The sequence below is a fragment of the Rhincodon typus genome, chromosome 6 (genome assembly GCF_021869965.1).
Source record: "Rhincodon typus isolate 14 chromosome 6, sRhiTyp1.1, whole genome shotgun sequence".
Lineage (NCBI taxonomy): Eukaryota > Metazoa > Chordata > Chondrichthyes > Orectolobiformes > Rhincodontidae > Rhincodon > Rhincodon typus.
This window is the reverse complement of record NC_063337.1, coordinates 94286632-94297856: the sequence shown is the minus strand read 5'-3', so window position 1 is coordinate 94297856 and position 11225 is coordinate 94286632.

The window sequence follows — 11225 nt, the reverse complement described above, 5'->3', positions numbered from 1 at the left end:
CATCTTCCCCAACTCCGACATCTTCAAAAAAATGCCTGTGACTGAGCAGGGCAGCTTCAGAATGCAGGTGCACCATAGCAATGGTCTAAGGATGGCATATATGCATGTACACACACTGGACTTGTTGCAAAGCAACAAAACAGGTGACAGTCGGTCTCCGGCTCACTATTCAGGGAAATGTGTTAACCAATCAGGGTCAAACTGATTGGTCTATAATATAACTAAAGCTTGTCTGTTAACTGTCAGTCATTATTAACTGGCGCATCATCCTTGGCAATGCCTTGACCAGAGTGAACTTGCCAAAATATCAGCATTCTTCTCTCATAGAGTACAAATGTTCATACCCACTCTTACTTCAGTATTTCTTGTGAATTGTGTGATGAGTACAAGACAAACAGCTTTGACAAAATGTATCTGTTTACATCAATATTCTAGTTTTGTATTATCAAATGGCTATTTGAACTTGTATTAATAAATTGGATTCCTTTGTTAGCAATCTCTTTTTCAATTAAAGTCAACATTGATCAATATGCCAAAATATGTATCAACTGGTGACTTGCTTCATCATAGCTTGTGGAACTTGGTGCACTTTGTTCACTAGCTGCATTCACCTACATAAAAATAGTAGCTGTGTTTTTTCGAGAAAGGTATTAAGATGTAATGAAGTGAAAAATAAATATTTCATAAGACTATGTTAAAAGGAAATTCAAGGATAGACATACAACTTTTAGCAAAGATGTTTTGAACTAATAATTGGGAGATAGTAAGAACTGCCGATGCTGGGGTCAGAAATAACACAGTGTGGAGCTGGAGGAACACAGCAGGCCAGGCAGCATCAGAGGAGCAGGAAAGCTGACGTTTTGGGTCGGGACCCTTCTTCAGACCCATTTCTGAAGAAGAGTCCTGACCTGAAATGTCAGCTTTCCTGCTCCTCTGATGCTGCCTGGCCTGCTGTGTTCCTCCAGCTCCACACTGTGTGTTATCTTGAACTAATAATTGATTTTTTTTTGGTTGAGTTCACTCTAATACAAAGCAATGAGGTGCCCTGGTTTATATTTACAAACATATTTATAAGTCATATCACATTTCTCTGACTTTTAGATTGATAGTTAAGTATTTTGTTATTCTTTCTCTAACTTTACATCACATCACTTGCTAATAAGGGGAAGATCGCCTCAGTATCTTTTGAATATGGCAAAAGGCACTGCTGGACAATTGGAGATGGGAATCGTAGAAAAGGAGTCATTCTCTCACAATATCTTTAAGGTGCATCTAGCAATGTACTAAAATGAGAATTTGCAATATACATAAAGTAAACCTGGAATAAGGAACCAGAGGCAGAAATTCCTCTCCAGGCACAGCACTGCCGACGTGTAAGGAGATCACAATGATTACTAACTTTGTTTCAGGAAACAGCTGGTAACATCCTATGAGGACTGCCCAGGATTTCCAATGATCCTGGACATTATGGCTGATACCTATGTGGCTGAATATATTACTTCTCATAATGCCACTATACAGAAAAACATTCCTCTCTCTAAATGGCGCACTCATTGTAGAAATCAACAACCACTTCCTAAGCAGTTACCATTATACACTTCACTTTAAAACTACCTACAATCTCACGGTTATGATAGCCACACCTTATGACCCTATGTGACATATAAATACACAAATTGAACGTAGATACAAGGTGTATCCATACAATTCAATTTCATCAGTTCCGAAGAACAGCTCAGCCTTAAATATTGATTTGAGTGTTCTCTCAAAAGCTGCTGAGTCTGTTTTCTGCCACTAGTTGCTGAATCAGTATACCAGCTTTTTGGTGAATACACTCAAACAACCTGTCCTCCTAAACTTACACACAACGAATCCATACAAAGCAAGAGAATTAACAAAAAAAAAGCAAAGACAAGCCTGTGATTGGTTAGAAGGTATATCCAATGAGGTCCTGGGTTCTCAGCTTTGACACCCTGTAGCTGTTGAATGACCTGATTTGGTTGGGAGGAGTATTACAATAGGTCTTATATTGCACTTCAGGTATTTGGAAAGAGGAGGATTAACTTTCCTGTTCTGACAATGGTGTGTTTGTGTCTCAGGTGTGAATAGAATTGGATTTTGTTCTGACAGCCCTCATTGTCAGATTGCTTCAGAAATATTATACTGAAGACTCAAACTTGACTTGCAACCACTTGCAGTATCTGTGAAGTAGCATTCTGGTGAAGATGTCAACATTTTCAGGCGAGGATGGTAGGGGATCATTTTTAAAATGCCTGAATGTTAGTTACATTTTCCATGAAAGTAATAAATTTTCACTTAGCAATTGTTTTCGGTTCCTGTATGCACGTTATATGGACTTCAACCAAAGAAAGCACTTAATCTTGCAAAGAAAACATCCTCACTGCCAGCTAGTTACTGATGTGGAGGTGCCGGTGTTGGACTGGGGGTGGACAAAGTCAGAAGTCACATGGCACCTGGTTACAGTCCAACAGGTTTATTTGAAATCACAAGCTTTCGTAGTGCTGCTCCTTCATCAGGTGACTTGCACCTGATGAGGGAGCAGAGCTCAAAGAGCTTGTGATTTCAATAAAACCTGTTGGACTATAACCAGGTGCCGTGTGACTTCTGACTTTGTCGGTCACTGAGTGAAGAAAATTAATAATTAGGAGCAGCAGATTCATGACTAAAAATTCCACTTTGCATTTTCTTGATGCTCATAGCTGATTTCTATAAAATGTATTCAATATGATGGTAACCTTCAATGTGTTTTGTATAAAGTGGCTGGCAGATATGTGCTCGATTTAAACCATAAATGAAATTATTGGTTAATTTTTATAAGGTTTTTGACATTTGCAATGAATCAGTATTTTAAACACATGCTTGGAAAAATTAATTGATTAATTTAAAAGGGATCAAAAAGTTTTCAATTTAAAGTACTGAGGACCGATTTTAAAAAATGAATACCATTGTTTGAGTAATATTTAAAGTGTAATAGCATGTGGCATGTAAAGAGTTAAGCCATGTTTCTTTACTATACTGGTTGTGTTGTAAGATTCATGCCTGTCACGCCCAGTAACCTTGGTCCACCCTCAATCTGAACAGGAAACAACAGCGTTCATGTGAACTTTAACCCTTAAAACCTTCCTTCTTCAACCTGCAGCATTTAGAGTAGCTTCCATGTTCAACAGGTTCTACACAGTGTTTTGTTATGTGTACAAATGTCAGCATGCCACACTAGCATAGGTGTGCAACAGTACAGGTAAGGCTACCAGATTAAGCAGGAAGGACTTTGGTACTTTTTCAAAATTAAGCTGGCTTCTGCTTTTAAGTTTGCCTAAAAGTTACTTGCATTGAAAATCTGTTTTTTGCATGTAGCTGGACATTAGTGACCTGTGTACACTTGTTTCTTGTTTTTAATGTTGTGGCAGTGAAATACTTTGTTTTGTATTATAGGTTACACAACCTTTGTTTCAAATCATTTCATAAACTTAACGTGTGTGGGGGGCTGACAAAGCCAGTATTTGTAATTGCTCCTTCATTGCCTTGACTGAGGTGGTAGTGAACTACCTTCTTGAACAGTTGTAGTCTGTGTAGCTGATCTACTGTAACATGTTGATAGTAGAAATCTGGGACTTTGTTCTTGGGTGGGCTCATATGTTTGGAGTCAACAGAATGATTTTGGAGATGAATCAAATATCCTAGTTAATTAACTGACTAAACAGTCTGAATTTTTGGTCACTTTTTGTGTAGACTTTCTAATTTCGTGTCTGTTTGGAACATGTGGTGTTCCCAAAAAAAGTTCAAGCTCTGGTAAGATGTATGAAAATAGCTAAACAGTTAATGTGATTATCAGCATGTTTGGCCATGTAAAAATTGCAGGCATGTTTAAATTGTAGGAACATCTAATTAGTTAGCTTGGGGTCTCTTGCTTTCTTGTTTCATAGATGACAGTGGGATTGCTAAGAAGGCAGTCGTTGACAGGTGAATGAAAATAAATGTTTACTTTCTTTATTTAAATGCAAATCAATCTGTCTTGACTTTGGATAGATGTGTGTACATAGATCCTAAGCCATTCCGTAATGTGTAGTACCAACATGTCTTTGGCTAAGTTCTGTTGTGATTGATGCAGTCTTAATAGACAGCAATCTGACTCAAACTGGCGTTTTGTCAAGAGCTGCTGTGTTTAACACATGCCTAAATGTTTGCAATATGTTGTTCACTAATACTGGAGGCATGACAGACCAGTTGCAAATGAAGGATGCCAGCTAAAACAGGCTGGCGTTCCTGATGGAGAGCCCTAAACTCCCAGAGGATTCCTCTTTTACTTTGGCCACATTTTTACTTGTAATATACCAACTAACGTGAATTTCAAAACAAACACCCTATCAAAAATAAAGCTTTACAATCCCCAATTGCATTGTGTCAGATGAGAGCTGCTATTACGCCAATCTTGAAAGAAATGATAAAGGATGTACTGTTTAATGCTCTTGCAGGCAATAGTTCTGTAGACTACCTGCTTTCTTGTGAGAGTTTCAATCTTCCACCCCCTTTACCAGCCAGCAAGAAAGGAAATGCTCTAAGTTTCTCTGTGAGCCTTGTAAAAGAAGACAAACCTTTGCCAGAGAAGGATACTCGATTCCCAACAGAATCGATTGCTTTCCCTGTGAGGCTGCTTACTGGCTGCGTTTAGTGTGTATCTTAAGGAGTAGGCTATTCAGATGCTCGAGCCTGCTCCACAATTCGATAGGATGATGGCTGATCTGAATTTCCTCGCATCTGTTTTCCTGCCTTTTCTCTGCCACTCTTGACTCACCTACTGATTTAAGAATCTATCCCAGCCTTAAATACATACAAAGATTCATCCCTACAGGTCTCTGTGGCAAGGACTTCTAAAGACACTCAACCTACTGAGAGAAGAAATTCCTCCTCATCTCAGTCTTCAGTTGGTGTTCCTTGCTTCTGATACAATGCCCTCTGGTCCTAGACTATTCCCATAAGGGGAAACATCCTCTCGGCATCCTTGCCCGTGCCTTAGGAATCCTTTATGCTTCAATGAGATAAATGCTCATTCTTCTAAACTCCAGTGAGTAGAGTCCCAAACTGTTTGGCCTTTGCTCCATACCAATTCCCTCCATACCAAAGATCATCTTGCTAAAATTGCTAAAACTCAAAATTTAAGCCTTTTAGAACGGTGAAAGTTTGTGCATTGGTTTGGAAAGGAATTGCCCCTACAGTTCAAGGAAAAGAACTGGTAAAGCATCAGTTAAGTAAAGATGTTTAAAACCTGAAGATAGATGTGCTATTTCTCTGGGATTGACTATCTGTAATGGATAGTGTTGCAAAACAAATTGAAACAAAGTTTCAATGTTTGTGTTTAAGGCCTTTCCAACTGTCTATATATAGTCTTTGTTTTTTTGTGCAATAAATTTGTGTTCAGTTGTTTAAAAGAACATCTGGAATATCACTTGTGAATATGCTTCAGTGATCATCTACCGTGGTAATGAACTGCAAAAGTTAAACCAATGATCTATCGATCCAGGTTTCATTCTGGAACAAGGCTTGTCCAGTATTTCTGTCAGCTGGGATCGTAAGAATGTTCCAAGTGATATGGAAATAAGAACAACAATTCTTGTGTTCATTGATGTCAAGATACCACATGTACACTTTATAAAATGGTGTGTAGAGATCCAGGATGAAGTAAGAATGAAGCTTGTTGTCGAACCAATCAAGCAAATGCTAACTATCCAATGCCTTGATGACACACAAGATTTATTAATGGAGTTATTCAGCTGATAAAGATGATGTTGATGTTCCATATGAGGCTATTCAGGAGGCGGATTGAAAACTGTTCATAGGGTCCAAAAATGAAGAACTCAAGACTGTTCTCCATGGAAAGAAGTCGAAGAGGAGATCTTGTAGAAGTTTTCAAAATTGTGAGTGGGATGGGTCAAGTTGATGGGGAAAACTGTTCCTGGTCAAAAAAGGAACAAGAGGACATAGTGATAACATTAGAAGCAAGGGTGAGGTGAGGAAAAACATCTCCATTCAACGAGTAGTTAGGGTACAGAGTGGACTGCCTCTGTGGCAGAGGCAAGTTCGAGAAAGCGTTGGTGATTATTTCTGTTCAAATAATGTGTGACGGGTACGGGCAAAAAGGAAACCGCAGTTTCAGCAGTTATTTTTGGAGGAGATAAATCTTGTACTTTTTTTTTGTTTTAAGAAGTGGCATCATTTTCGGGCTTTGCAGTCGGTATCCTGTATCATCCTTTTTATTACAAGTAAAAGAATGCTGACAATTTGTACTAACGAAATTACAAGCCTATGCCCCTCTTGACTATATATTACTACTTGTATTTGGGTACACATTTGAATTTGTTTAAAAGTATTAAACTGTTGGTCAGGTTTTAACTAGTTTTCAAGTTGCCGATATGACTTTCAATGTCCACCATCTTGTAGATGGAAGTTGCCATATATGCTGAAAAAGATTGAATTCCTTTTTAGTTTCTGAATTGGCCATTTACGATCTTACCTTAACTAAATCAAACTTAGCCCTTTTTCAACTTTAGTAATAATTGTGGAAAGTGCAGCTTCCAATTCTACGTGGTGAAACTTTGTTAATTATAACGTATTACTATTGGCAAGGAGAAAATTGCTGGGTCATTTTGTATTTTAAATGGCAATACAGGAACTAGATTTAAAGACTGAGTAATCATATTAACAATACAAAATGGTTTTAAAACACAAGCCAGATCTCTATACTTGTCTGAGACACTTTTTTAGCTTCCCCCTCAAAGTTTTCTACAAATTTGAAGATTGATACAAAATGCAACTGCCTGCTATAAAGTTAAATTATTTTATGAAATGCTCAGGCTGAGTTCTCAACCAGTATTGCATTAGTTTGTATGCATCTCTAATCTCTATAATCCATATAACTAGCCAAGCTTGCTTTTCTTGTGCACATTTATTGAGGCTGTGCGAAATTCGATGACTCAATAATACTCCAATACAATTCTTCAAACCCCACCAAGATCCATGCTGTGACAATTTTTTTTTTTTTTGTTTAAAATGTCATTGTTTCCTTTTTCTGCAAATCACATGCAGGTCGGGCTATTTGTAAAAATGAAACTTATTGTTTCTAACAAACACCTGTGATTTTGAAAATGTAAAGTGCATAAAGCTAGCTCAAAAAATATGTATTTTGTTCATACCAAAGGGTATTTTGTATTCATGACCACTGCTGACAGAGCTGATAGTTCTTGTGGTATTCATTATCAGCTCTCTTTTTAAATTTAGTCTTCTGGATTTAAGTACCATTAGTAGTGTGGCAGTTACTAGCTAACCCTTTTTGCATGTAAAAGGGGTGATGGTGGAACATATTCATGAACATGACTGACTCCGTTTCAGTGGTACTGTGGTAACATGAAAGCTCATCAAACTCAAATAAAATCTTTGCACTCTTGGCAACATCTTTTGCTAATTCTTTGGTGGTCAGTTTCAATGGTGAACTTTAGATTTAAGAAATTGGCCTGTGAGGATTTAGTATTCTGATGTGGCTGCTAATGCTGCTTTTTTGTTTCAATGACCTAAAACAAAGCAAAAATGTACAGTAAAAGACCTGGATAATAATATACTGATCTATGTTTACCATCTTTGAGTTCGAAACAGTTTGCATCTCCAGTTCCCTCTTTCTAATGAGTCTTTTATGGTCTGGTAAGACTCTGGCAATTTTACCTCGCTTTTTATTAGTTCTGCGTTATATAACTATAAATATGTCAGGTGAAATGAGCATCTCAGTTGTACTTGCAAAATAAATTTGTTTACTTTTCTAAACATTAACTTGATCTTGTCTACATAATAGCTTCATTTTGTGTGCGCCAAATTGGGTAAGAACTTTCCTATTCATTCACCATCCCCATAAATTACTGAAGCTGTGTGACACTTCAAGATGGACGATAAGCTTTTGATTACTTTAGGTTATCTTAAAGGTCAGCCCTGATGCCTGAATGATGTGTTCTAGAGATTTGATGGTTAATGGTAAGAACTGGCACTTTGTTAGTGAGGGTTAGTCCTGTTCCCTGCAAGCATTGTAACACTGCTCTCAATCTGCCAGCCTGCTCTGTTGCAGTGGAACCATGCGTTAAGATGCCATCCTAAAGCCAGATAACCCCTTCTAAAATACTCCTCATTCGCTCTGGGGAAAAAGTCCGAGATGTAATTAATACCAAAACTTTGTTGATTAAGTAATGTCTCCAACACGACGTGGGGAGTATTGTCAGTAGTTTGCATTGTTTGTCTGGAGATAGTAGCCAAAAGTCACTGTTCCCTTCTACTTTGCTTAAAAAGTGTGCGTTTTGTCCACTTTGAACCAATGGCACCTGTGGTTAGGAGACGAGCAATATCCCTTAATTTCATGGTGAGAGGTCAATACAGATTCGCAGGGACCTGGTTGATTTTCAATGCTGGAACCATCCCAAAACACCAGCTGATATATGCAGTTGAAATTCTTCCAAAGACACAGGAGCAGAAGTAGTTCATTCAGCCCATCAGGTCTGCTCTGCAATTCAGTGAGATCTCCCTGATGCAGCATTGATCCAATTTCTCACTTTCACTTCTGTAGAAGTGGACACTGGAACTTTTCATTGATGCCAAGCCAGTGTGCTTGTGCATCCAATGTGACGTGAGCAATTTTCCGCTTCCCAAGACCATTTTAATTTTGGAAATTCTGACCTCCATTCTTTGTTTGCCTTGGCTTTCCCCATCTACTTTTTCAGACAAGTTGCAGATCTGTAGTGAACTGGCTTTGGATTACACACACAAGATTTCTGTGATTCCTGTTCCTCATTGTACCAAAATGTGTAGCAGCCAAGTGTCCCTTGATTTTTGAGTTGAATCCTGGTTCATGGAGGGTTATATTTGGCTGACTGGAAGAAATCCTACTTTAGCCACTGTCTTTTCCAGAAAGAAATAAAATTCCTGTTTCAATGTCTAATTGGAAGCTTGGTGCTTTGTCTGCTGACCATAATTTCAGCATTCCAGTAGTTTCCATTAGATCCCGAAATTTATTCCAGGTTTCCTCTGGGTGCTCCGGTTTCACAGTCCAAAAACGTGCAGGCTAGGTGGATTGGCCATGCTAAATTGCCCATAGTGTTCAGGGATGTTTAGGTTAGGTGGGTTAGACATGGGGAATACAGGAGTAGGGGAATGGGTCTGGGTGGGATGCTCTTCAGAGGGGCACTGTGGACTTTGTTGGGCCAAATGGCCTGTTTCCATACTGCAAGGATTCTATGAATGTATGAACAGCATTTCGTAGGCACAATGGTTTGAAAGTTACTTGCTTTAGTAGGATTTTCTTTTGGTTTCTGAGTTAGGAGCTTTTTGTTGAAGCATACAGCTTGAAAATGTCCTTTCCTCCTCCATAAGACTGACCATTCTATAATAATTTTGGAAGGACTTTCTGATGCTGATTTTCTTTCTTTCCCTCTGCCACAGAGAGAGCACCATATGACTACTGTACCCTTTTTTTCCAGATTTTTCAACGTTTGTGCATTTCCACTGCAGTGCCCCACAATACATTTTTTTTTTGCCATCTTGTGTAAAATGCAGGATTTCACACTCGCTACTACCTGCTTTTGTTAACTGCACAGCCTTTTGATAGTTGTGATATTGTAGCAATTCTGATTTTAAAGTCTACTTGAAGGCTCCTATAACAAAGTGATCCTGATTATCTTTCAATCTTTTGTCACAGTAGTATGTTTCTGAGTCAGGGTGTTGAATGTCTTGGAGGGGAAGTTGAAGGCGATGGTGTTCCCATGCATCTGCTGCCCTTGTTCCTTCTAGATTGTAATTGTTGTGGGTTTGGAAGGTGCTTTCTGAGGAAACCTATATAAAATTCTTGAACACTTTTTTTTTTCCCTAACAACAGTACTGTGAGTGTTCTTGTAGCACACGAATTCTAGTGGTTCAAGAAGTTGGCTCACTACCATCTTCTCAAGGGCCATAATGTTGTTGTTGTGTTTTTTTTTTAGCTAGTCACACCCACATTGCTTGAAAAAAATTTAAGATTTAAAAAATGAATTTCTGCATCGGTTCCCAGGTCCTGCACATCTGTTCTGACCTGGATCTCTTTCACCTGCTCCAGCTGCTCCTTACCCAAGCTCCTCCTGCCCCAGATGGTACAAGGTTAAGGCACAGAAGGTATGGAGAATATTGTAGGATCTTCATGCTTGGGACAGGAAGCATCCCTCCGATGACGTTCTTCCGAAGCATCATTATGTTTTGGTGCACACTATAGCCCCTCGTGGACTCTGCCTGTCCATAGATCGGAGCATAACCATGTGGCAATGTCACTTGTTGCCCTAAAGTACTGATGTCTGGAAGGATGCCACCACCTGCACAATTTATGCAGAACAGTTCAATGTTCAGCTTCATTCCTTTTCTGTTCGGAGCATGCTTCCTGGTTGCAGTTTCTGTGTGCAATTTTGATTCTTTATGTTTCAGGTTTTTCTTTTGTGTTTTTTAGCATTTAAATAAAGTGGATGTCTTTGGAATGGTACGGCAAACTGATGGCACAGCCCTGCATTTAAGGAGTCATGAAATGGATAATCTGCAATTATCTAATGATGAAATCCACTTTGCAGGGTAAGGAAATGGCTGCATGATAACTGATTAACCAAATTTTTTCTAGATGCATAACTGTCATAAGCAATCGGGATTTTTTTTTTCACAAATACACTTACCTACTCCAGGTTAGTTTAGTTAAATATGTCCCTCTTTGTGTGATGACATATTTGCACTCTTTTGAGTGGCCCCTTCTGCTCACTATATTCTTCTGGTGCCCATCCAACTTTGGGAGGGAAGTAGAAACAGTTAGCATTTCTCACTTTTATATTTTATTTATCTGAAGTAATTTAACTCTTTTTTTAGGAATGAAAGTATTTTAGATCCTAACGTATAAATAGTTAGTTTTGAGAAAGCTAACCGCAGCTTTTTGTAATGGTGTAATGGGAAAATCCAATTTGCTTAACTGCTTCACTTTAAAGTTGTACCTTTCAAAATGCAACCTCAATGTTAAGCAATAGAATTACTGTAATTAACTCCAACGCGCTGTAGATGAGATGAAAACAGCATTTTACAAAATGCTGTTAAATGCTAAGGCAACAAAGTTAGTGCAGTAAAAAGAGTTTTTAGCTTGGAAAGGCTAAGCAGACCTTTCTAATGCATGACTA